We start from the raw sequence: 21,952 nt of genomic DNA, 5'->3' as shown, positions 1-21,952 counted from the left end.
TGATCAGCAGTATGGGGATATTTAGTAGTGTTTCGACCAGATGAGTGGGAGTTCTTTGTTTCTTAAGTCCTGTTAATTTTGTCGTATCACCTAACATTTTGGATTTAGAATCCACTTATCAGGGAGACCATGTACCGTTTGTCTCTTTGCTCTTGGCTTACCTTGCTCAACATGATCACCTTCTAGCTCCATCCATTTCCCTGCAAATGCCATTATTTTGTCATTTCTAATGGCTGCATAATATTCCATTGTTTGTAGATACCACAATTTTTGGATACATTCATCTGTGGTGGGGCATCTGGGTTGTTTCCATATCCTAGCTATTGTGAACAGTGCTGCAATAAACATTGAGGTGCACGTGTCATTGTATATTGGTTCCTGTTGTTCAGGGTAGATGCCTAAAAGTGGTATGACTGGGTTATAAGGGAGATCAATCTTTATCTTTCTAAGGACCTTCCAGAGTGCTTTCCAAAGTGGTTGTATAAGTGTACATTCCCACCAGCAGTGTAATGGGGTTCCTCTTTCTCCACATCCCCTCCAGCAATTGTCGTTGGCTGATTTGTGGATGTGTGACATTCTGAATGGGGTAAGGTGGTATCTCATGGTTGACTTTATTTGCATTTCCTTCACCACCAGGGATGATGAACATTTCCTCATGTGTTTCTTTGCCATTTTTATTTCTTCCTCTGAGAAGTCCCTCTTTACTTCCCTTGCCCATTTAGTAATTGATTTGTTAGGTTTAGGAGGGATTAGTTTCTTGAGTTCCCTGTATATACTGGATGATAACTCCTTGTCTGATATATTGCTGGTAAATATTTTTCCCAATTAGTTATTTGTCTTTCTAGCTTGGTTGCAATAGATTTAGCTATGCAGGAGCTTTTTATTTTAAAGTAGTCCCATTTGTTGAGCCTCTCTCCAATTTGTTGTGATCCTGGGACTCTGTTCAGGAAGTTCCTTCCTGTGCCTATTAGTTCAAGTGTCTCTCCTACTCTGTCCTGCAGTTGTTTCAGAGATTCAGTTTTAATGTTAATATCTTTAATCTATTTTGAGTTGATATTGGTGCATGGTGATAGGCTGGGGTCCATTTTTAGTTTTCTGCATGTGGCAGCGCAGTTTTCCCAGCATTAGTGGTTGAAGAGGCTGTGTTTCTTCCATTGTATGTCTTGGGCTCCTTTGTCTAATATCAGCTGGCTGTAGGCCTGTGGATTTATTTCTGGATCTTCTATTCTGTTCCATTGGTCTTCCGATCTGTTTTTGTGCTAGTACCATGCTGTCTTTATTATTATAGCTCTGTAGTATAGTTTGAAGTGCAGCATGGATATCCCTCCCATTTTGTCTTTGTTCCCTAGAATTGGTTTGGCTATTCTAGGTCTTTTGTTGTTCCATATGAATTTTTGGACTGTTTTCTGTATTTTAGTGATGTAAGTCATTAGGATTTTAATAGGAATTGCATTGAATTTGTATATTAAGTTTGGCAATATTGCCATCGTCACTATATTATGTTGGCCTATCCAAGAGCATGGGAGGTCTTTCCATTTCCTAGTGTCTTCTGAAATTTCTTTCTTTATCTTTTTATAGTCTTCATTAAATAGTTCTTTTACATCTTTGGTTAGGTTAATTCCAAAATATTGTATTTTTGGGGAGGTTATTGTGAATAGGGTTACTCCCTTTATTTCCCTCTCTTCTTGTACATTGTCAGTGTACAGGAAGGCAGCTGATTTTTTTGGGTTTATTTTGTATCCTGCTACTTTGCCGAAGTGATTTATGATTTCTAAGAGTTTGGGGATGGAATTTTTGGGATCATGAAAGTATAGTATCATGTTGTCTGAAAAAAGGAATAGTTTAACCTCTTCTTTCCCTATGCGGATCCCTTTCATGTATTTTTCTTGCCTTATTGACCTGGCTAAGGGTTACAGGACTATATTGAAGAGCAGTGGAGACAGTTGGCATCCTTGCATTCTTCCTGATTTTAGGAGAATTGGTTGTAGCTTTTCCCCATTAAGTATAATATTGTCTATTGGTCTGTCATAAATGGTTTTATTGTTTTAAGAAATGTTCCTGCTATTTCTGTTTTCTCCAGAGCCTTTAGCATGAATGAATGTTGAATTTTATTAAAGGCCTTTTCTGCATCTGTGGTGAAAATCATGTGATTCTTGACTTTGGCTCTATTGATGGGTTGGATTATATTTATTGACTTACAGAATAAAATAGATCCCAATACGATAATACTAGGAGACTTCAACACACCGCTCTCACCAAAGGACAGGCCTACCAACCAGAGGATTGGCAAAGAAGCTACCAAATTAAGTGAGGCCATACTTCAAGCAGAATTAACTGACATCTACCGAGTATTTCACCCTAAAACAACACAGTACACATTCTTCTCAGCAGCTCATGGAACTTTCTCCAAAATAGACCATATCATACTTCATGCAAGGAGCTTAAGCAAATACAAAGGGACGACATAATCCCCTGTATCCTATCTGACCATAGTGGAATCAAGCCAGTTCTCAATAACAAAGCATACCGCAGAAATTCCTCTAATACATGCAAATTGAACAGCACACTCCATAGCAAATGCCTGGGTAATGGAAGAGATCAGAGAAGAAATAAAACATTTCCTACAACTCAATGAAAATGAAAAAAATCTCACAAAGAAACTTGTGGGACACAGCAAAAGCAGTCCTGAGGGGCAAATTTATTGCCCTCATTGCCCACATCAAGAAAATGGAGACAAACCAAGTAAATAATCTCATGTTGCAATTAAAACAGCTAGAAAAACAAGAAAAAATGGAACCTAAAATTACTAGACGGAGCCAGATAACCAAATTAAGAGCAGAGATTAACCAATTAGAAAATAAAAAAATACAGCCAAAATTAACCAAACAAAAAGCTGGTTCTTTGAAAAAATAAACAAAATTGATGGACCATTTGCAAGATTAATTAAAAAAGGAAGAGAGGAAAGCCATTGTAACAGCATTAGGGATGCCACTGGAAAAATCATAACACGTACCCAAGATATCCAAACAATCCTAATGGACTATTTTAAAAAGTTATAATCTCTAAAGGAAGAAAACCTGGCAGATATTGATGCATTTTTAGAGAAATCCAAGTTGCCCAAACTGAGCAAAGAAGAAACCAATTAAATAAGCCAATATCCTACAACGAGATACAGGAAGCTATCAAAAGTCTTCCAACCAAAAAAGCCCAGGACCAGATAGATTCACAGCAAAATTCTATAAGACCTTTAAAGAAGAACTAATACCCACACTCCTCAAGCTCTTCAGAGAAACAGAGAAGGAGGGAGCTATCCCAAACTCATTCTATGAAGCCAATATCACACTCATCCCCAAACCAGGCAAAGACCCAACCAAAAAGGAGAATTACAGGCCAATTTCCTTGATGAACACAGGTGCAAAGATCCTTAAGATTCTAGCTAAAAGAATCCAGAAACACATTTAAAAAATCATACACTATGACCAGGTAAGCTTCATCCCAGGGATGCAGGGATGGTTTGACATTGCAATGATTTTAATGACAAGTTTATTTTGTCAGATATAAGGATTGCTACGTCTGCTCTCTTACTAAGGGCATTTGATTGGTAGATCCTTTTCTAACCCTTCACTCTGAGTTTGTTTGCATGTTTGGCTTAGAGGTGGGTCTCCTGAAGGCAACAGATGGATGGGTCATGTTTTAGGATCCAAACTGCAGTTCTTTTTCTTTTGATTGGTGAAGTAAGCCCGTTAATCTTAAGAGATAGTATAGAGAGATGCATTATGGTCACTGTTTTTCATCTTTCCTTTCCTCTGTCCTTGCTCAGATAGACTTCTATTAATGCCTGTCTCGGTGCAGGTCCCTGTTTCTGGTTGCTTTTCTCAGGTTGTGTTCCACCTCTTAGTAGTCTTTGTAACACTGGCTTAATGTTTATGTATTAATTTAGTTTTTCTTTGCTATTAAAAATTTTCAGTTCACCATCGAATGTGAATGCTAGCTTTTCTGAGTATATCAGTCTGGGTTGGAAGTTATTGGCTCTCAGGGCTCATGTGGTACATTCCCAGGCCTTTCTTGCATTCAGTGTTTGTGTGGAGAGATCTGTAGTGATTCTAATATTTTCCTATAGTAGTATAGCTCCTTCTTCATTTTTTGCTGCATGCAAGATTGTTTCCTTATCATTCAGATCTATCAATTATTCTATAATGTGTCTAGAAGTGTTTCTCCTGGGATCCTGCTTGTTAGGTGTTCTATATGCTTCTGTTATGTGGGTAAGATGTTCTTTTTTGAGATGGGGAAAATTTTCACCGATTATCTTGGGGAATAGGTGTTGCATTCCCTTGCTTTGATATTCCTAACCTTCGTATATGAAGGTTAATTTTCTTGGCACTATCTGCTTGCCCTTGAATTTCCCTTTGGTATAATTTAAGTGAATTTTCCATATCTGTCATTTTTTGTTCCAGTTGATGTATTCTGTCTTCTGAATTCCATTTTGTTCACTCTGTTAACTGTGGCTTCCATTGTGTTTTGCATGGAGGAAATGGACTCATTGTTGATTTTAATAGATTCAATGTTGGTTTTCAAAATACTAATCTCACCTCTTAATGAGGTGTGTACTGCCTCTATTTTGTCACTTATCTCATGGCTTAGTGAGGTGTGTGCTACCTCTATTTTTGCATGCATCTCCTCTTTGATGTCCTGCACCTCTTTTGGTATTTTGACCTGGTGTTCTTTCAAATTCTGGTCTATTTCTCACTTTATTTCTTGAGTCATTGCCTCCAGCATGTCTTGGATGTAGTGTTTGTCTTCCATTCCTGCTTTGCTCCCAGTGGGGCTCTCCCCTGGGTTGCTGCTGGCTTTTAGAGATAGCTTGCTATCCTAGCTGTTGATAAACCTTATAATATTTCTCTGTGATTTTCTCATGGTTATTCAGGGATTATTGCAGACTAATCTGAAATTTTGTTTTGGTCAATAGGTGTCTGTCTTTGCTTGGTTACTGTTTCTGTGCTGGTAGAGGGAGTCTGTACCTGATCTCGGTTCTGTTGGGGGCCGACCTCCAGCTGCTGGTCTGACCCACACAGGATTCTCAGCTCTCTGCTGTAGATCACTGGCAGTTCCCGCCGTTAGAAGGGTTGAGCAGCCTAGACTGCTCCTGTTTGTTCCTACAGGTGCTCTTGGCTAGTTTGGATGTGCTGGATGTATTCTCCCAGATGCTGGAGTCTGCTATGGTCTCCTGATGTTTTGTTTTGTTTTACTTTTTTGGCTATTTGTGGGCTTGAACTCTGGTCTTGGGTGCTGTCCCTCAGCTCTTCAACTCAAGGCTGGCACCCTACCATTTGACCCATAGCACCACATCTGGCCCTTTCAGCTTATGTTTTGCTGAGGAATCAGATCCAGGGCCTCTTGCACCTAAGACAAGCACTGTACTGTTGAGCACCTTACCAGCCTGAGCTCCTGACTATTATCGGGTGCTGGAGGCCTGTGTTGTTCAATTCTTAGCCTAGAATACATGGGTCAGGTTCTTGTGGAGTTTGGGCTTCTCTTTTCCTGAACCCCCCGCATGATTACCAGGAGTGTAGTTCCCTGTTTTTCTCCCCTCTACTGAGGCGTATGCTCAGCTTCTGATTTCAGTTGGGAGGAGTTGGTTATGTTGCTCAGGCACCAGATCCCCAGGCCTGGTCCCAGACCCCAGCCTGGGCACACCTGTTGGACCTGTGCTGCTGTGTATCCCACCTAGATTACGCAGCTTGGAGTACACAGTTCAAATTTCTTCCACCGTTGGGTTCTTGACCCAATGGCGCTGTACCAGGCTTGGGCTTTTAAGCTTCCTTCCAGGGTCTCTCTTGTTCTAGCCTGGCCAGCTGAGTGTGATTCATGGGCTGGTGGAGCTCTTGAACAGTTTCTAGGTTTAGTGGGTCCTGTGGTGCAGGTTTTGGGGTAGGGGGTCTCGGAATTACCACCAGCTCTGGTCTCCCTTGAGGAATACACTGTCCCCTGCGGGGTACTCACCCTGGAGCTATTTGTTTTCATGTGATGTAGGTTGTTGTTGGTTGCCATTGCAATCAGAGTTCAATTGAGGTGGTTGTGGGCTAGGCTGAGAGGTGGTGGCTCTGTGTGTTTCTTTTCTGTCACTGCCCCCATTGACACTGTTTGGGTCCGCTCCAAGGGATGGGCGTCTGGCCTCCACCCGAGGGGTGGGGTGGGGACTCTGTTCAGGTTCTGATTGCTGGGGTTTGTCTCTGTGCTCTCTGGATCAGCACCACTTCCTTTCAGTTCTTCTGCTCTGGTGTTCTGTGGGCATCTCATGTATCTCTGAGGTTCCTGCCATGGGGCTGAGTGGCTTTGGTGGGATGGAGCCTCCCTGCTCCAATGGAGAGTGAGGGGAAGGGGTGGGATCTTTGTGCAAGTTCCCTGCTCGGAGGTTTCTTCATTCGTCAGGATCAGCCGGTCTGACACTGATACCTCAGGGGTCTTTGGTGCCGGTGATCTGCAGACAACTCCCTGTGTATCTATCTGGGCCACTGGTAGCTCCCACCAGGCCGGGCTGGCCATGGCTTGGCACGCTGCTTTGTGGCCAATAGACGTTGGGGGAGGCGTCTTCAAGCTTCTCTGTTGTGAAATTCTTCTTTTCAACTCCTGTTTTTCTCTGGATGTTGATTTTTTTGTTGTTGTCGGTCTCTTGGGGAGATTAAACGTTGGAACTCAAACTCTCTTTTTGGTTGGGGAGAGCTGTGGCATTCCCCTAGTTCCCCGTCACCATCTTGGACACCCTCGAGTTTTTGCTTTTTTTTATTCACAAATTTTAATTTATCTGTTGAAATGAGTACTAAAGAAACTAAAGATATTTCTGGTGCTTATGTGAAAAATTATACCTTTAAATATTCTGTATTCTGTTTGTATAATGCCAATTATCTATTTTATTCTTTCCTAGATATAAGACTTTGAATTCTACATTGTTTTATAATATATAGGCTCATTAATAAATGTGTCCTTTCAGATTGCATTCCATACCAAAACAGTTTAAGATTCCTTTTTTACTAGGTCCTTATAGTATATTTCTTTGGAATAAAATGACAATGTTGTCTAATTTTAAAAGTTTTATAACGATTATGCTATGTAAAGGCCTTTCTAAGGTGAAGATTTAATACACTGATGTCAAACTAACTTTTATTTATATGGATTACATGTATTGTTACACTATTAATTTTGTAATCAACTTTTTAATAATTGTTTTTCATTTCTTGCATCTGAAGAATGAAAAATCTGGAATAATTCACAGATTTTCATATCATCCTTTGCAATTGCCATGTTAATCTCTGTATTGGTGTAATTTGGGTTCATGTGCTGCTGAAGCATGTAATGTCCTCTAAATTTAGGTAGTTAATGATGCAATATTTATACAGGATTATATCCTTGGGTGCCTGTTTGTAACAAGGAAACCTTATTGTTTCTAACAATGCTACTGATCTTATTTCCCTAAAATTCTGTGTATAATGGAAAATAATTATATTGTTCAGTTGAATGCTCACGTTTGTAATTTTTTTTGTCAATTACTATTTTAAATCTTTTTCATTTTAGTTTAATCATACTTTGAAGCATTTTTAGCTAGGTCCAAAGGGGATGGCTTTTTCAAATACTTATTTATTCAACTGAGTTTGCTCTGTGTAGCTAACGGATTCAAAGTAAGCCTTGCTTAAGAGCTACTTCTAAACTTCTGCAGCTGAAATTTTCCCAAATGCGGTCTCATTGGCACAAATGTCTACCAGATGCTTTACCCTTCTTCCATGTAGGATCAGACCAACCAGAATATCTTACCCTGATCGCGTAAATTGTCTTACTTGAACAAAATAAATCTTAGTTCCAAGGGATCATAGAAAAATGAATATTTCAGACAGAACTTTTCAGACTAGAAGGTTTTTTATCAAAATATAATGGTTTATTATACCTACCATTTCAAAAGTAGCTAAAGCCAAGAAGGTGAAAAAATTGTTCATATGCATGATTACCTAATGTCCGGGCCTGTCTACCTTCCAACCAGGCAGGAACTTAGACTACTGCCTTTCTATCACCAAATATTTTCATAGCTCCAGGAGAAGTCCATATGTTTCTCCTTGTTATTAGGCCTTAAATTGGTAATGTTTCCTCTTGCCTCCAATCTGTGAATCTACAAAGGTAAAGGTTTAAATCTAACTCTATCAAACACTGAGGTAGAGATAATGGAAAAATACTTTAAAACAGAGTAGCTTTGGATACCCTAACCAAAACAGAACAATGCAAAACATGTGCCATTTTATTATATTATATATAGTTATATATTTTATATTTATATGTGCTGATTTTATATTTCACACAGTGAAACTTACTAGAATCAATTGATAATTTGACAAATAAATTGATATTTATTTATTCCAATAAATAGAATTGGAATGTAAATAATTAAGTTTAGAATATATATTAGAATATAAAAAGTATCAATGCAATGTCTTCGGTATATACTTGTGATACCTTCTAAGTGTTCATGGTCTTCTGAATTCACATTGTTAAAAATAAATGTTGTTTTCCTCTAATCTATAAGAGATTTTACTCTGATGCTCTGTTTATTGTTTTAACTCACTGGTCCCAAACTGTTTTTCTCCATATTTCTGATTCATTCCTCCTACATATTATACTCCAATTTTGCTAATATTATATCTAAAAGACATTATTCTTCTATAGACCCATGGGTCCTAATATCTTATGGCTGAGTTACCTGCATCATCAGATAACAGGGGCAATACTTCTCACCTAGGACTACGCAACATGCCAGCAGACAGTAACTGAAAATCCATCTCAATTTCTCATTTCTTATATTTCAGGGCTCCAATTCCTTGAGAAACAAGAATTAGCAGCAAGCAATTGTGTAATGTAAGGCAACTTAAAATGAAAGATGAAGTCACAAAATCGAGAGAAATTACTGTATTTCAACCTGAATTGACAGATGACCAGCCCATATGAGTGAACAAGATCAGAAAGTGTCACAAGATTATTTTTAATACCCCTCCCCTTATGACTAATATAATATTTCAGTCCAGCATAAGTGGGCCAAAAAATAGTTCCTGGAAAGATAGATCCGTGATTGATCTACCATGGTCAGGAAAATGACTTAGAGGTTAAATTTAATTCAGCAAAACATTAATTGAGAAGATCGTTTGTGCTTCAAAACACTGGTACTTTAGTACAACTTGGTTCTGTGGTATAAAAATGTTGTCATTCTCAAACCAACCTACATTTAATCTCCTGAAAGTGTATTCCTTTTCAAATGAACTTTTTGAAATCACACTTACCAAAATAACATTTGATAAGTAGATGACACTTAGTGACACTACAAGTTTTTCAAGTGTAGGGAGCAAGTTACAATAGACTTGATTCATTTACCCAGCACTAATGTCAGACAGGTTCAACCATTCATTAAAGTCTAAAAGTAGTACCACGCACCATTTGTGTTGCTCAGTAGGTGCCTTCCAGAAATTTGTTTAATAGATCAGCCTCCCATATTTCAACCCTAAACATTAGCTAATAAAGTAAATTTCATCACTTAATAAGGGGCATTTTAAAAAGTCACAAATACTTGCCTTATCATATGCTGTTTTGTTTTCCCTCTGTCTAACACAGTAAGAAATATGTCTTTAAGTCTTGAATATGGGTACTCATCTGAGATGTGACAAAATCTATCTTCTATTTCTATCATATTCTTCTATATTAGTATATGTTACTTTCCTTCTTTTTCCAAAACTTATAGGTAGTAGAAAGTTTTATTCCATGTAATATAAAATAATCACACATCATTGTACAAAACCATTTATAAAAACTGGTAGTTAAGAATACATTCAAAGCCATTTTTAAACTTTCTTGTTGACTAAAGATTAATCTTCAAATGGATGAGAATATAATCATGTCTAGGTGTTTCAAGTCTCCAGTCTTGCAAATTGTTATTGCAGATGAATGAATTATGGAAATATAAGCTGACATCAGTTCAAGTATGTGCAGGACTGAAACTCCATGGAATGTATATAAACCTTTCAAATATTAACAGACAGTTTAACAGAATGACTATCAGGAAGTTGAAACCAGAGAGCCATAATAGTAAAGACATAGAATGAATGAAAAATGGAACAAGGGGCAAGTACAGCTAGAATACTCAATGTACACATTTGAGAAAGGAAGTGGTAAATCGGAAATAAATCTTGGAGAATGGAGTGGTTGAGAATGATAGATGGTGTCACTGTGATCCAGGAGCAATGGATAATTAGGTGGACATATTTAATTGTAAGACAGTTGCACAACCTTTGGAAATTCAGTTAAAAAAACACAAAAACACATAAAAAACACAACCAAACAGCAATCTGTAGGGAGTATGAATATGACCTCTCAAAAATTTTAAGCAGTTAATGGAGGGAAGTCTTAGTAAAAGCAAACAAAGATGTTCAAAGAGGGCAGTTTGGCGTAGGGGAGTATTCTGAACAGATTTAAATAGATTATCTAAGGTTATAAATCACATATATCTGCTGCAAATATTATCTTTCTTCTATGAGTTCTCTTTGTCTGAACTTGATACTCCAGTCCTGAGCCACAATTGATAGCTTGGAAAAATGGAATGGAAGAAACAAAATGAAGAACCCATTACTCCACTGTAGAGAAAAAAATCCTTTATTTTTTCCTCTCATCTCTCTTCACTACATTTTATTCATACTTTTAGGTCAATTCATTTTGAATTACATTTTCCTTCTTTATTCTGGCAAAGTAATTGGTCAAATAATTCACTAAAAGTTATTTGCCATTTTATTTTATTATGCTGTTTAATTGACTAAGCGAGTCCATTAAACTTTCCTCTTGTATTTGGTTGCCATGAAACAACATCTATGTTAATGAGGACAAATCTAATGTAAAAATTGTCTCCAGAAAACCAGTCCAAGAAACTGTGATTACAAATACTTGGCTAACTTTTTTCTTTTTCCTTTACCTTGAAAGTCTTCTTGTGTCTAAATTGCCCAGAAAAATAGGTGCTCCATCACTTTTTGTTTCAATCAATTCTAACCTCAAGGACATATTTTGCTAACAAGATGCTTAGAGGAAACCAAAAAATACTCAATTTTTATCTTCTCACTTAAGACTCTCCTTAGATATCATATCAGGAACAGTGAAGTTTCTCTTTGCAAAATTATTTCAATATATTATTTTTCTCTTGTTCTTGCATTTGCTCACCAAGATGTATGGAGAAGAATAGAGGTAAATCACCCATACCTTGGAAGACAGGTCTGTTACAAAAGGACAACGCTTCTGTGTCCTACTTCTATGTCCTCCTCTCAGCTCTTTCCTGATTTCCAATTAAACACAGCTTCTTGGCTATTGAAGCCTCACCCACTGCTTCATCTTCATAGTTTTTTTAAAACTCTTTTAAGGGTAGAGACCCAGCTATATACAACCAATCTGAAAAGGATCCCAAACCTCAAAATCTAAAGGAGTTTTATGACTCTTCAGGAGGACGATTGGGAGACCTAGGACCCCCCATGCCAATCGTTTGATCATCACATTCCTGCCTCATTTTGTCCCCTTTCCTATTGGCCAATATTCGTCGCTGTAACTGATCTGGATATGACCAGGTGTCAGGAATGGTAGTGGTTAGAGCCCCGTTCTTTTTTTGTCTAGGAGACAACTCCTCCGCTACTTGCACTCTCAGCAATCACTGGCAACCCAATGACTCATATCCTTTTGCAGGTTTGGTACGTGTTCCCCCATTTATTGTTCTGGCTACTAATGACTCTCAGTTTTCCCAGATTCATTTGATTCATCCGTGCACTAAAAGAGCAGTAGGATTGATCCTTGCAATCGGGTCCGCAATCATCGCTACAGTGGCTTCAGCTACCACCGCGGCTGTATTGCTGTCCCAAAGCGTGTCCACCGTGCAACAGATAAACCAGCTCATCCCTCAACTGTCATCCATAGAATTATAACATTTACAAGTTGCCAATCATCTTAAGGGAGGCCTCCTTGTGCTCCAACAACAAATAGACTTGCTCCAAGAACAGATTACGTTTCTTTGATTACAACAAGGAGGACTATGTAATGCTTTGACTAATTCTGTCGGTCAGCTTACCACTCCCGCACCCAATTTCACTGAACTTAGTAACTACCTCAAAGGCCCTAAGTCCCTTAAGTACTTAAACTTCAACCAAAACCTGCTGCATGATGTTACCCACCTAAACCAGACCACCATTCAGCTTATTCCCGCTGTCTCCTTTTTAGAAGATGTGCTTAAAAAGTTACAACAATGGTTTTCGCCATCCTCTCTGGTCATCTGGGGAGGCCGTGCACATGTAGGGCTTACTCTCCTAGGAATTATTAAATGCTTGCACTCCCGGCAAAAATGCCTCCAATGACGGGTCACCATAATGACGGTCCTTTTAAAAGAAAAGGGAAAATTTGTGGGTAGAGCCGGTCAGATCTGGTTGAGTCAGCTAGAGTAGCAGTTGAAGCACACTTCCTGCTCATAGAGACGTGACCCACAGGCACGTCTGCCTAGCTTTCCTGCCATGAGCTGTCCCTGCTCCCTACATGCCCCCGGGGGACCAATCAGTGCCTGTCACCAAGCAGTGCCCATCATCAACTCCCCGCTAAGTAATTGGCTGGGAAGGACTCAGGAGGTTGGGAAAGTTGGAGCTATAAAATCCCAACCCTTGTGCAGAAATAAACCAGAACTGCTTAAGCCTGTTCTCCCAACGTGTGTTCCTTGAGTGCGTCGTTCACACTTACCTCCTGCCAGAGATCTAGCCCTACAATGTAGCAATGGGGGAGTCCTTATAGTCCTTCACCTTCATTAGACTTGAAGCTAAGAATCTGTGATTAGTTGGAAATCAGGCAAGAGCTAAGAGGAGGACAGAGAAATAGGACATAGGAGCATTGTCCTTTTGTGAAAGACACTGTCATCCATGGTATGGGTGATTCAACTCTATTATTCTCCATACATCTTGTTGAGCAAATGCAAGATGAAGAGAAAAAAATAATCTATTGAAATAATTTTGCAAAGAATAACTTCACTGTTCCTGACATGGTATCTAAGGAGAGTCTTAAGAGAGAAGATAAAAGTGCAGTATTCTTCGGTTTCCTCTAAGCATCTTGTTAGCAAAATATCTTTGAGGTTATAAGTGATTGATCCAAAAATTGGCAGAGTACTTATTTTTGAGGGCACTTTAGACAAAGAAGACTTTCAAGGTAAAAGAAAAAAGAAAAATGTATAGCTAAATATTTGTGATCACAGCTTCTTGGACTGGTATTTTGGAGACAAAGTTTTACATTAGAGATTGTCCTCATTAACATTGATGCTGGGTTTCTGTGGCAACCAAATGCAAGCGGGAAGTGTAATGGACTCGCTTGGACAAGAAAACAGCATGATAGAAAAAAAAGGCTAATAATATTTAGTGAATTATTTTGACCAATTGCTTTGCCAGAACAAAGAAGGAAATATTTAATTCAAATCACTTGACTTAAACTTATGAATAAAAGTAGTCAATAGAAATGAGAGAAAACGTAGACGACTGTTTCCTCTCCAATGGATTAATGGGTTCTTGATCTTGTTTCTTCCATTCTACCTTCACAAGCTATCAAGTGTCGCTCAGGATTGGAATATCCTTTCAGACCAAGAGAACTCGCAGAAGAAAATATTTGCAGCAGATGTAGGTGATTTATAACCTTAAACAGTCTATTTAAATCTGTTAAAATTTCTCCTCTACCACAAATTGCTCACTTCGAACAGCTTTGTATGCTTTTCCCAAGATTGTCCTTCATTAACTATTTAAAATTTTGAGAGGTCATAATCGTACTCTATAGAGATTGCTGTTTGGTTGTGCTTTTTGTGTGTTTTTGTTTTTTGTTGTGTTTTTTCACTGAATTTCAAAAAGTTGTGAAAGTGTGTTACAAAAATGTCCATCTAATTGTCCAATGTTCCGGGATCAGAGTCACTCCTTCTATCATTCTCAACCAACCCCTTCTACAAGATTTATTTCCGATTTACCACTTCCTTTCTCACATGTGTATATTAAGTATTCTAGCTGTACTTGCCCCTTGTTCCATTCTTCGTTCATTCTATGGCTTTATTATTATTCCTTTACTATTATTACTATTAATTCAATTTCCTGATACTCATTCTGTTAAACTGTCTGTTAGTACTTTGAAAGGTTTATATACATTCCATGGAGTTTCAATTCTGCATATACTTGAACTGATGTCAGCTTATATTTCCATAATTCATTCATCTGAAGTAACAATTTGCAAGACTGGAGACATGAAGCACCTAGACATGATTTCATTGCCCTCCATTTGAAAGATTAATCTGTAGTCAACAAGAAAGTTTAAAAATGGCTTAGAATGTATTCCTAACTACCAGTTTTTATAAATGGCTTTGTACAGTGGTGTGTGATTATTTTATTTTACCTGGGATATTTTCAACTAACTATAAGTATTGGCAAAAGAAGAAATATCAAATTTACTACGGTAGAGGAATATGATAGAAATAGAAGACAGATTGTATGTTTGTCAAATCTCTGATGAGTACCCATATTCAAGACTTAAAGTCATATTTCTTACTATGTTAGACATATAGAGAAAACATAAAACACCATATGATAAGGCAACTATTCATGACTTTTTAAAATGTACTTATGTTATGAAATTTACTTTATTAGCTAATGTTTTGGTTTGAAATATTGGAGGCTGAACTATTTAACAAATTTTTGAAGGTACCTACTGAAAAACACAAATGGTGGGGGGTACTATTCCTACACTTTAATGAATGGTTGAACCTGTTTGGCATTAGTGCTGGGTGAATAAATCAACTCTATTGAAACTTGCTCCCTACACTTGAAATACTAGTAACCTCACTAAATATGATCACTTGTAAAGTGTTATTTTGGCAAATGTGATTTTTAAAAGTTTATTTGAAAAGGAATATACTTTCAGCAGATTAAATGTAGGTTATCATTTATTTGAGAATGACATTTTTATACTACAGAACCAAGTTTACTGTAGTACCAGTGTTTTGAAGCACTAAGGATCTTCTCAATTAATGTTTTTTGAATTATATTTGACCTCTATGTCAAGTATTCCTAGCATTGGTAAACCAATTATGGATCTATCGTTCAGGAACTATTTTTTAGCCTGCTGATACTGGACTGAAATCATTCATTAATCATTAGGAGAACGGTATTACAAATAATCTTGTGACATTTGTGGTCTTTTCCAATCATATGGCATGGTCATCTGAAAATTGAAAGTTTGAATTACTGTACTTTCACATTTTGTGATTTCATCTTGCATTTTAAGTTGTCTTGCATTTCCCAATTGCTCACTGCTAATTCCTTCATTTCAAGGAATTGGGGCCCTGAAATGTAAGAAATGAGAAATTGAGATGGGTCTTCAATTACTTTCTCTTGGCATGTTGCATGGGCATAGGTGGGAACTTTTGCCCTAGTTATCTGATGATGCAGATAACTGGGACCTGGGATCCTAGGACCCATGGATCCTGTAGAAGAATAATACCTTTTAGACATCATATCAGCAAAATTTGAGTATAATCAGTAGGAATGCTTCAGAAATATGGAGAAAAACAATTTGGGACCAGCGAGTTAAAACAATAAACAGAGCAGCAGAGTAAAATCCCTTATAGATTAGAGGAAAACAACATTGTTTTTTTTACCATGTGAATTCAGAAGACCAAGAACACGTAGAAAGTATCACAAGTTTATACCGAAAACATTGCATTGATACTTTTTATATTCTAATATATATTCTAATCCTGATTATTTATATTCCAATCTATTTATTGGAATAATATAAATTAATTTGTCAAATTATCAATTAATTCCAGTAAGATCCACTGTGTGAAATATAAAATCAACACATATAAATATAAAATATATAATTATCTATAAGAAAATGTTTTGCATTGTTCCGTTGTGGTTAGGGAATCAAAGGCAACTGTTTTAAAGTATTATTCCATTGCCTCTACCTCATTGTTTAGGAGAATTAGAACTAAAGCTTTACCATTCGGGGATGTACAGCTTAGAGGCAAGAGGAAACACTGTGGTTAAAACACTACCAATTTAAGGCCTAATAACCAGGAGAAACATATGGACTTCTCCTGGAGCTATGGAATATATTTGGTGATAGAAAATCAGTGGTGTAACTTCCTGCCTGGTTGGATGGTAGTCAGGCCAGGACATTAGGTAATCATGCATATGAACAATTTTTTCACCTTCTTGGCTTTAGCTACTTTTGAAATGGTAGGGTGTAATAAGCAGTTATATTTTGAAAAAATACCTTCTAGTCCGAACAGTTCTGTCTGAACTGTTTGTCTCTATATAATCCCTTGTAACTAAGATTAGTTTTGCTCCAGTAAGACAATCTATGCTGTCAGGGTAAGACATTCTGGTTGGGCTGTTCCTACATGAAGCAAGGGTGAAATGTCAAGGAGACATTTGTGCCAGCAAGACCTCATTTGGGAAATTTTAAGCTGCAGAAATTTAGAAGTAGCTCTTAAGCAAGGCTTACTTTTAATCCATTAGCTCCACAAAGCTAAATCAGTTAATAAATAAGTACTTGAAAATCCATCACCTTTGCACCTATCTATAACGGCTTCAAAGTATGATCAAATTTCAAATGAAAAAGACTTAAAATAGTCATTTACAAAAACTTGCAAATGTGAGCAATCGAACAAATAACATAAGTTTTTTCCACCATACACAGAATTTTACAGAAATAAGATGAATAACAATTTTGGGAACAATAAGGTTTCCTTGTTACAAATAGGCAACCAAGGATATATACCTGTCTTAAGATTGCATCATTGATTACTTAAGTTTATAGGATACTACATGCTTCAGCAGCAGGTCTACCCGAATTACAATACAGAGATTTACATGCCTCTTGCACAAGGATGATATGAAAATTTGTGAAGTATTCCATATTTTTCATTCTTCAGATGCAAGAAATGAAAAACAGTTATTCAAAAGTTGATTACAAATATACAAGTGTAATAATATATGTAATTCATAGAAATAAAAGTTAGTTTGACATCAGTGTATTCAATCTTCACCGTTTTAGAAAGGCCTTTACATAGCATAACCTTTATAAAACTTTTTAAATAAATAACATTGTCATTTTATCCCAAAGAAATAAAATTCTATAAGGACCTAGGAATTAAAAGAATTTTAAAATGTTTCTATATGGAATGCAATCTGAAAGGACACATTTATTAATGAACGTATGTATTATAAAACAATGTCGAATTCAAAGTATTATATCTAGGAGCGAATGAAATAGATTATGGACATTATACAAACAGAATATTAAATATTTTAAAATATACTTTTTCAGACAAGCACCAGAAATATCTTTAGTTTCTGTACTACTCATTTCAACAGATAAATTAAAATTTTTTCTGATTTAAAAAATCACAAACTCTATAGAAATCATTATAGATGTATACAAACAACTCAAATATATTTTGACATCAAAGTCAGGCAATTCACTTGGAAGAATACCATGGAATACATGAATTTTTAAAGTAAGGTATTGCTGTTGCTTTGTATTGTGAAAATATTTTCTATGGTCACATAGGATGGAGTGGCAATTTTGAAATTAAAGAAAATTAACTGATCCATTAGGACTTAGGAGAACAATTTGTACAGCTTTCCACAACTTCCAAGAGGTAGTGATACATACTTATCCTTTTGGCAATATCAAATTCAGTTTCTTCCAAGTTGTGCTTCAGACCTGGCTTGATATAATGGTTCAATAGAAGGAGATCCAGCGTATCATTGCTATATCTATTCCCAGCAGCAAGATGCATGGGGGTCAAGAAGCCTTTAACTTGGCCATTGGTATCTGCATCATGATGAAATAAAGAAGCCACTCTGTTATTATTCCATGTATGAGTACTGTGCAGGGATGTCCAGCCATTCGCAGTTATTGCATGAATATCTGCCTTGAGCCACCAACTCATGGACAATATCTAAGTGTCCACTGTAGGCTTCTCGATGAAGAGGGGTATGCTCATCGTCATCCCTAGTAATCACATGAGTGACCTTTTTGGAAAGTAGTCTCTGCACTGTAGTAAAGCGATTGTTTTCAGCAGAACAAAGAAGAAATTTGCTTGGATACTATTTCATTTTTTTTTTGCAATTGATACCATTTCTCACTTTTTCATCTTGTTCCTCAACTTCATCAGAATTGCCTAACCAGAGACTTTGAGTGCCAGTGAGAATGAGCTGTCCATGTATTTCCCCAATAGTTAACATTGGATGAAATGGTCAGAAAAATCTGGTGAATTTGCTGCATCTGTTTTTTTCACTATTATTTATTTTCTCTTTTTTCATTTTTACTATTCTAAATTATTCTAACTGGAGAGTAGGGAATTGGTAGAGAGCAGAGGAAAGATTTTCCTCCGTATTTAAAGGTACAGACTGAAAATGAGGACCAGTGTTTTCTTCTTGTGCAGCTTATTCTAAGAATGAGAAAACAGGAAATAATGTCTTCTATGTAAATGAATTGGGATATGGCAGAGCAGAAAGTGAAATGATGCAACCAAAAATATAAAAGCAAAATAAATTATGATAATTATGGAGCAATCATATTACTTATAAGAACCATGAAAGGGAGAGAGGAAGAGAGAGACAGATGTGCAATGATTTAGCTACCCACAAAATCCATCCCTCTCATCAAATTATAGAGCAAATAAATTTATTTTTTAAAAGAGATGGAAATAGAATTTAAGATCAGATGTCTCCATTGTTTTTAATTATATTCTTATTATCTTAAATACTTGTACAAGGGAATTTTCATTCAACATATCAGTTTTTTAAAGTAAAATGGATCTTTATATAACTTTTCCACACCCTTCCAAACCTCACCCCATTTTAATTTTTTCTAGTTTCATACTATCTGTATTGAATATTATACCTTCAGGCTCCTCCTCCATAACTCTCTTTATTCCTTCCTTTTGACTTCCATTCACATATTCCAAGTGATAGTTTCCTGGTATTCATTTTGTTGGAGTAAAGTTCAATTTTATAAGAAATTACGCCTTTGAAATACTCCTCTGCAAATAACATGCTTTGGTTAATATTTTTGTGTAAACTTTCCAAATATGGCTCTGACTCAGTTCCATTAATATATTTTTAGATCTATCCATTTCGTTGCAAATAATGTAACAGTCTTCAAAATGGATGGGTTCAATCCAATTGTGTATATGTGCCACTCTTTCTCTAATCATCACTCTGCCAAAGGGCATCTGGGCTGTTTCTGTAACTTGGCTACAGTGAATAGTGCAGCAGTGAACATGATTGTGAAAGTGATTTTACTGTTACGTTTTGGAATAATTCATCACTTCCTTTGTGGGAGCAATACTCTATCCAGTTTTCCATAATAAGAACATCCTTCCCTTCATCTTCATCACAATGTATTGCAAGTCCTCAAAAACACACTTACCCCTACACTTACCCCTACAGGTCTCAATAAGCTAAAACATCACTGTGCCCATATTCTTTCAAAACATTTTTTCATAATTGTACATATAATTTAGTGAGAACCTTCTATGTACTTTCCTAATGTGGGAATGAGGGACATGACAGAGTAAACGTAAGAAATATGCAACTTAATTAGCTATTATCATATTTAAAATCATGTTCAGCTCTAATTCATAGCCTCACATAATATTATTTTAATCTTTATTTGATTACTTCATCTAACCTGTAAATTATATCAGGTGAGTTAAAAGCATAGGCAAAAAGTGTGGTTTGATTTTGACACTCATGTGTGAGGTTGCACAACATGGGCAAATAGATGGATTGGAATTAATAGCTCTTATCCATTTTGTTAACGTAGAGATGATTTTCCCAACCTGATTCTTGAATTCTTATTCCATTCAACAACAAGAAACATGTGATAATTTCCTTTGTTTTGCTCCTTATTAACTTTTTTCCATTTTATTTTATAATGGATGATTTCATAAATGTACTGTACATACAAAAATATGCTAAATATTTCTATCCGTATGCATTGATATATACATACACACATATATTATGCAGGTTATATGATAATATATAATTTCAGTAACTGTACAATTTACTAAATTATTAAAACTATCGATGGTTCATGCCTGGCATCCTGGTTACTCGGGAGGCTGAGATCTGACAATCATAGTTTGAAGCCATCCTGGGCAAGAATGTCCAGGAGCCTCTTATCACCAAACGATCAACAGAAAATCAGAATTGGAACTGTGGTTCAAATAGTAGAGTGGTAGCCTTGAGAGAAAAATCTCAGGGATATCATCCAGGTTCTTAGTTTAGGAAGTACAATCTACCCAAATAAAATCTATTTAATTTACACCTGTGTAATTAAAGTATTTCCATCACCCAAATGCACAACCATGCTCATTTGCAAGGTAACTCTGTTTTGTCTGAAGTACCATAAAATATTTTCACTTAAGGTGAAAGCATTGGAACGTGGGTTCATTCTATCTCTCTCATGCATTTTTCCACTCAAATATTCAAATCTTACAATTATTCCAATTATTTAAAATAATAGCTTTTTACTTTAATACCCAAATATTAGAGTTTGAATTGAGTGTCTTGTGCCCCATAAATGGGTGTTCTTACCACTTTGTCATGTCCCCAGCGCTAAATTATCCTGATTATTTTTCAGATCCTTGTGTATGACCTTGGGCTCAGTCCATGTTATGTTATTCTTCCTGGAATTTAGAATAACAGGTGCATGGCATTGTGTACTGATTTTTTTGTCCAGTCTGGGCTTTAACCTCTATCCTCTCAAGAGTAGACTCCCATGTAGTCAGGATTTTCATAAGTTTGTGATAGCTGATGTTTTTTTAAGACTTTGCATTTCCTGCAGGTTCTTGACTACTGAATTAATTTGTTTTCTTGGGTTGTGTTGTTTCATTTGAATGTATGTGTTGAGTTGTTCCTCACTTGTACTTTTGTTTCTTTCAATCAAGTTCTTACCTAAAATGCTGAGAAACCAATTCTTCTTTTTCATGATAGTCAAGGTGAACATGATTTATTACAAAGCAATTTCAGTAATATTTAAACATCTTCATATCTATGGATGGTACATAAATGATAAGTGCTGTGACGGGTTTTTTTTATTTTCACAGCAGTCTTTGCCATGCACAGACAGATCATCATAAAATCTATGAAGATAATAAAACTACAAATGCAAGCAAAGAGAAGAAAAACCTATTATTAATTTTTTGACAGAGGCTTGCGTTCTAGAGAAAGAAATACGTTGCTTGATGCAAGATTTCACAAAATTGTATTGCTAGGGTGAAGCTAAACAATCATCTAATTCTACAGAATTGAGGGAGAAGAATCAAACTCCTGAATAGTTTACATATGGGTCAAATAAAAGCATGCTTCTAAAAAGAGAGTTTACTTTAGAGAAACATGATGAGTTCTATGTAAATAGGTGCTTAGCTGATTTTGTTAATTTGTAAACTAATACAGGGAAATAGGGTACAGCAAGGTAAAAAAAAAGAACTTCGCATTGAAATACTCATGTGTGTGTGTGTGTGTGTGTGTGTGTGTGTGTGTGTGTGTGTGTGTGTGTGTGTGTGTGTACATGCACGTGTATACACGCATGCATATGTGCAAGTGCTCATTTATTCATTCATCATCCCTAAGCTTCTTTGTCCAAGGATAGTGGCTTACCACTTGAGCCATTGTTCCACTTCTGGTTTTTTGGAGATAATTGCATGTATTTTCATGATTGGACTGGCTTTGAATAGTGGTCTTCATATCTCAGCCTCCAGAGTAGCTAGCTAATCTTACTCAGCCCCCAAGTAACTAGTTAAAATTCGGCCTGTCCTCTATACTTCACTGCTTTTTTATTCTTGTCCTGAGGTGTTCACATGCCT

The 21,952-nt window shown here is 36.5% G+C and overlaps 2 pseudogenes; one reads left to right on the top strand and one right to left on the bottom strand.

Moving 5' to 3' along the window:
• Positions 1-7,248: 7,248 nt before the first annotated feature.
• Positions 7,249-7,347, bottom strand: LOC138814799 (U6 spliceosomal RNA; annotated as a pseudogene).
• A 9,548-nt stretch (positions 7,348-16,895) lies between these two features.
• Positions 16,896-16,992, top strand: LOC138814798 (U6 spliceosomal RNA; annotated as a pseudogene).
• Positions 16,993-21,952: the final 4,960 nt, after the last annotated feature.

Source organism: Dipodomys merriami, unplaced genomic scaffold (genome assembly GCF_024711535.1).
Source record: "Dipodomys merriami isolate MVZ:Mamm:240054 unplaced genomic scaffold, mDipMer1.0.p SCAF_612, whole genome shotgun sequence".
NCBI lineage: Eukaryota > Metazoa > Chordata > Mammalia > Rodentia > Heteromyidae > Dipodomys > Dipodomys merriami.
The sequence above is the reverse complement of the archived record's forward strand: the minus strand, read 5'-3'. Positions and strand labels throughout refer to the sequence as shown.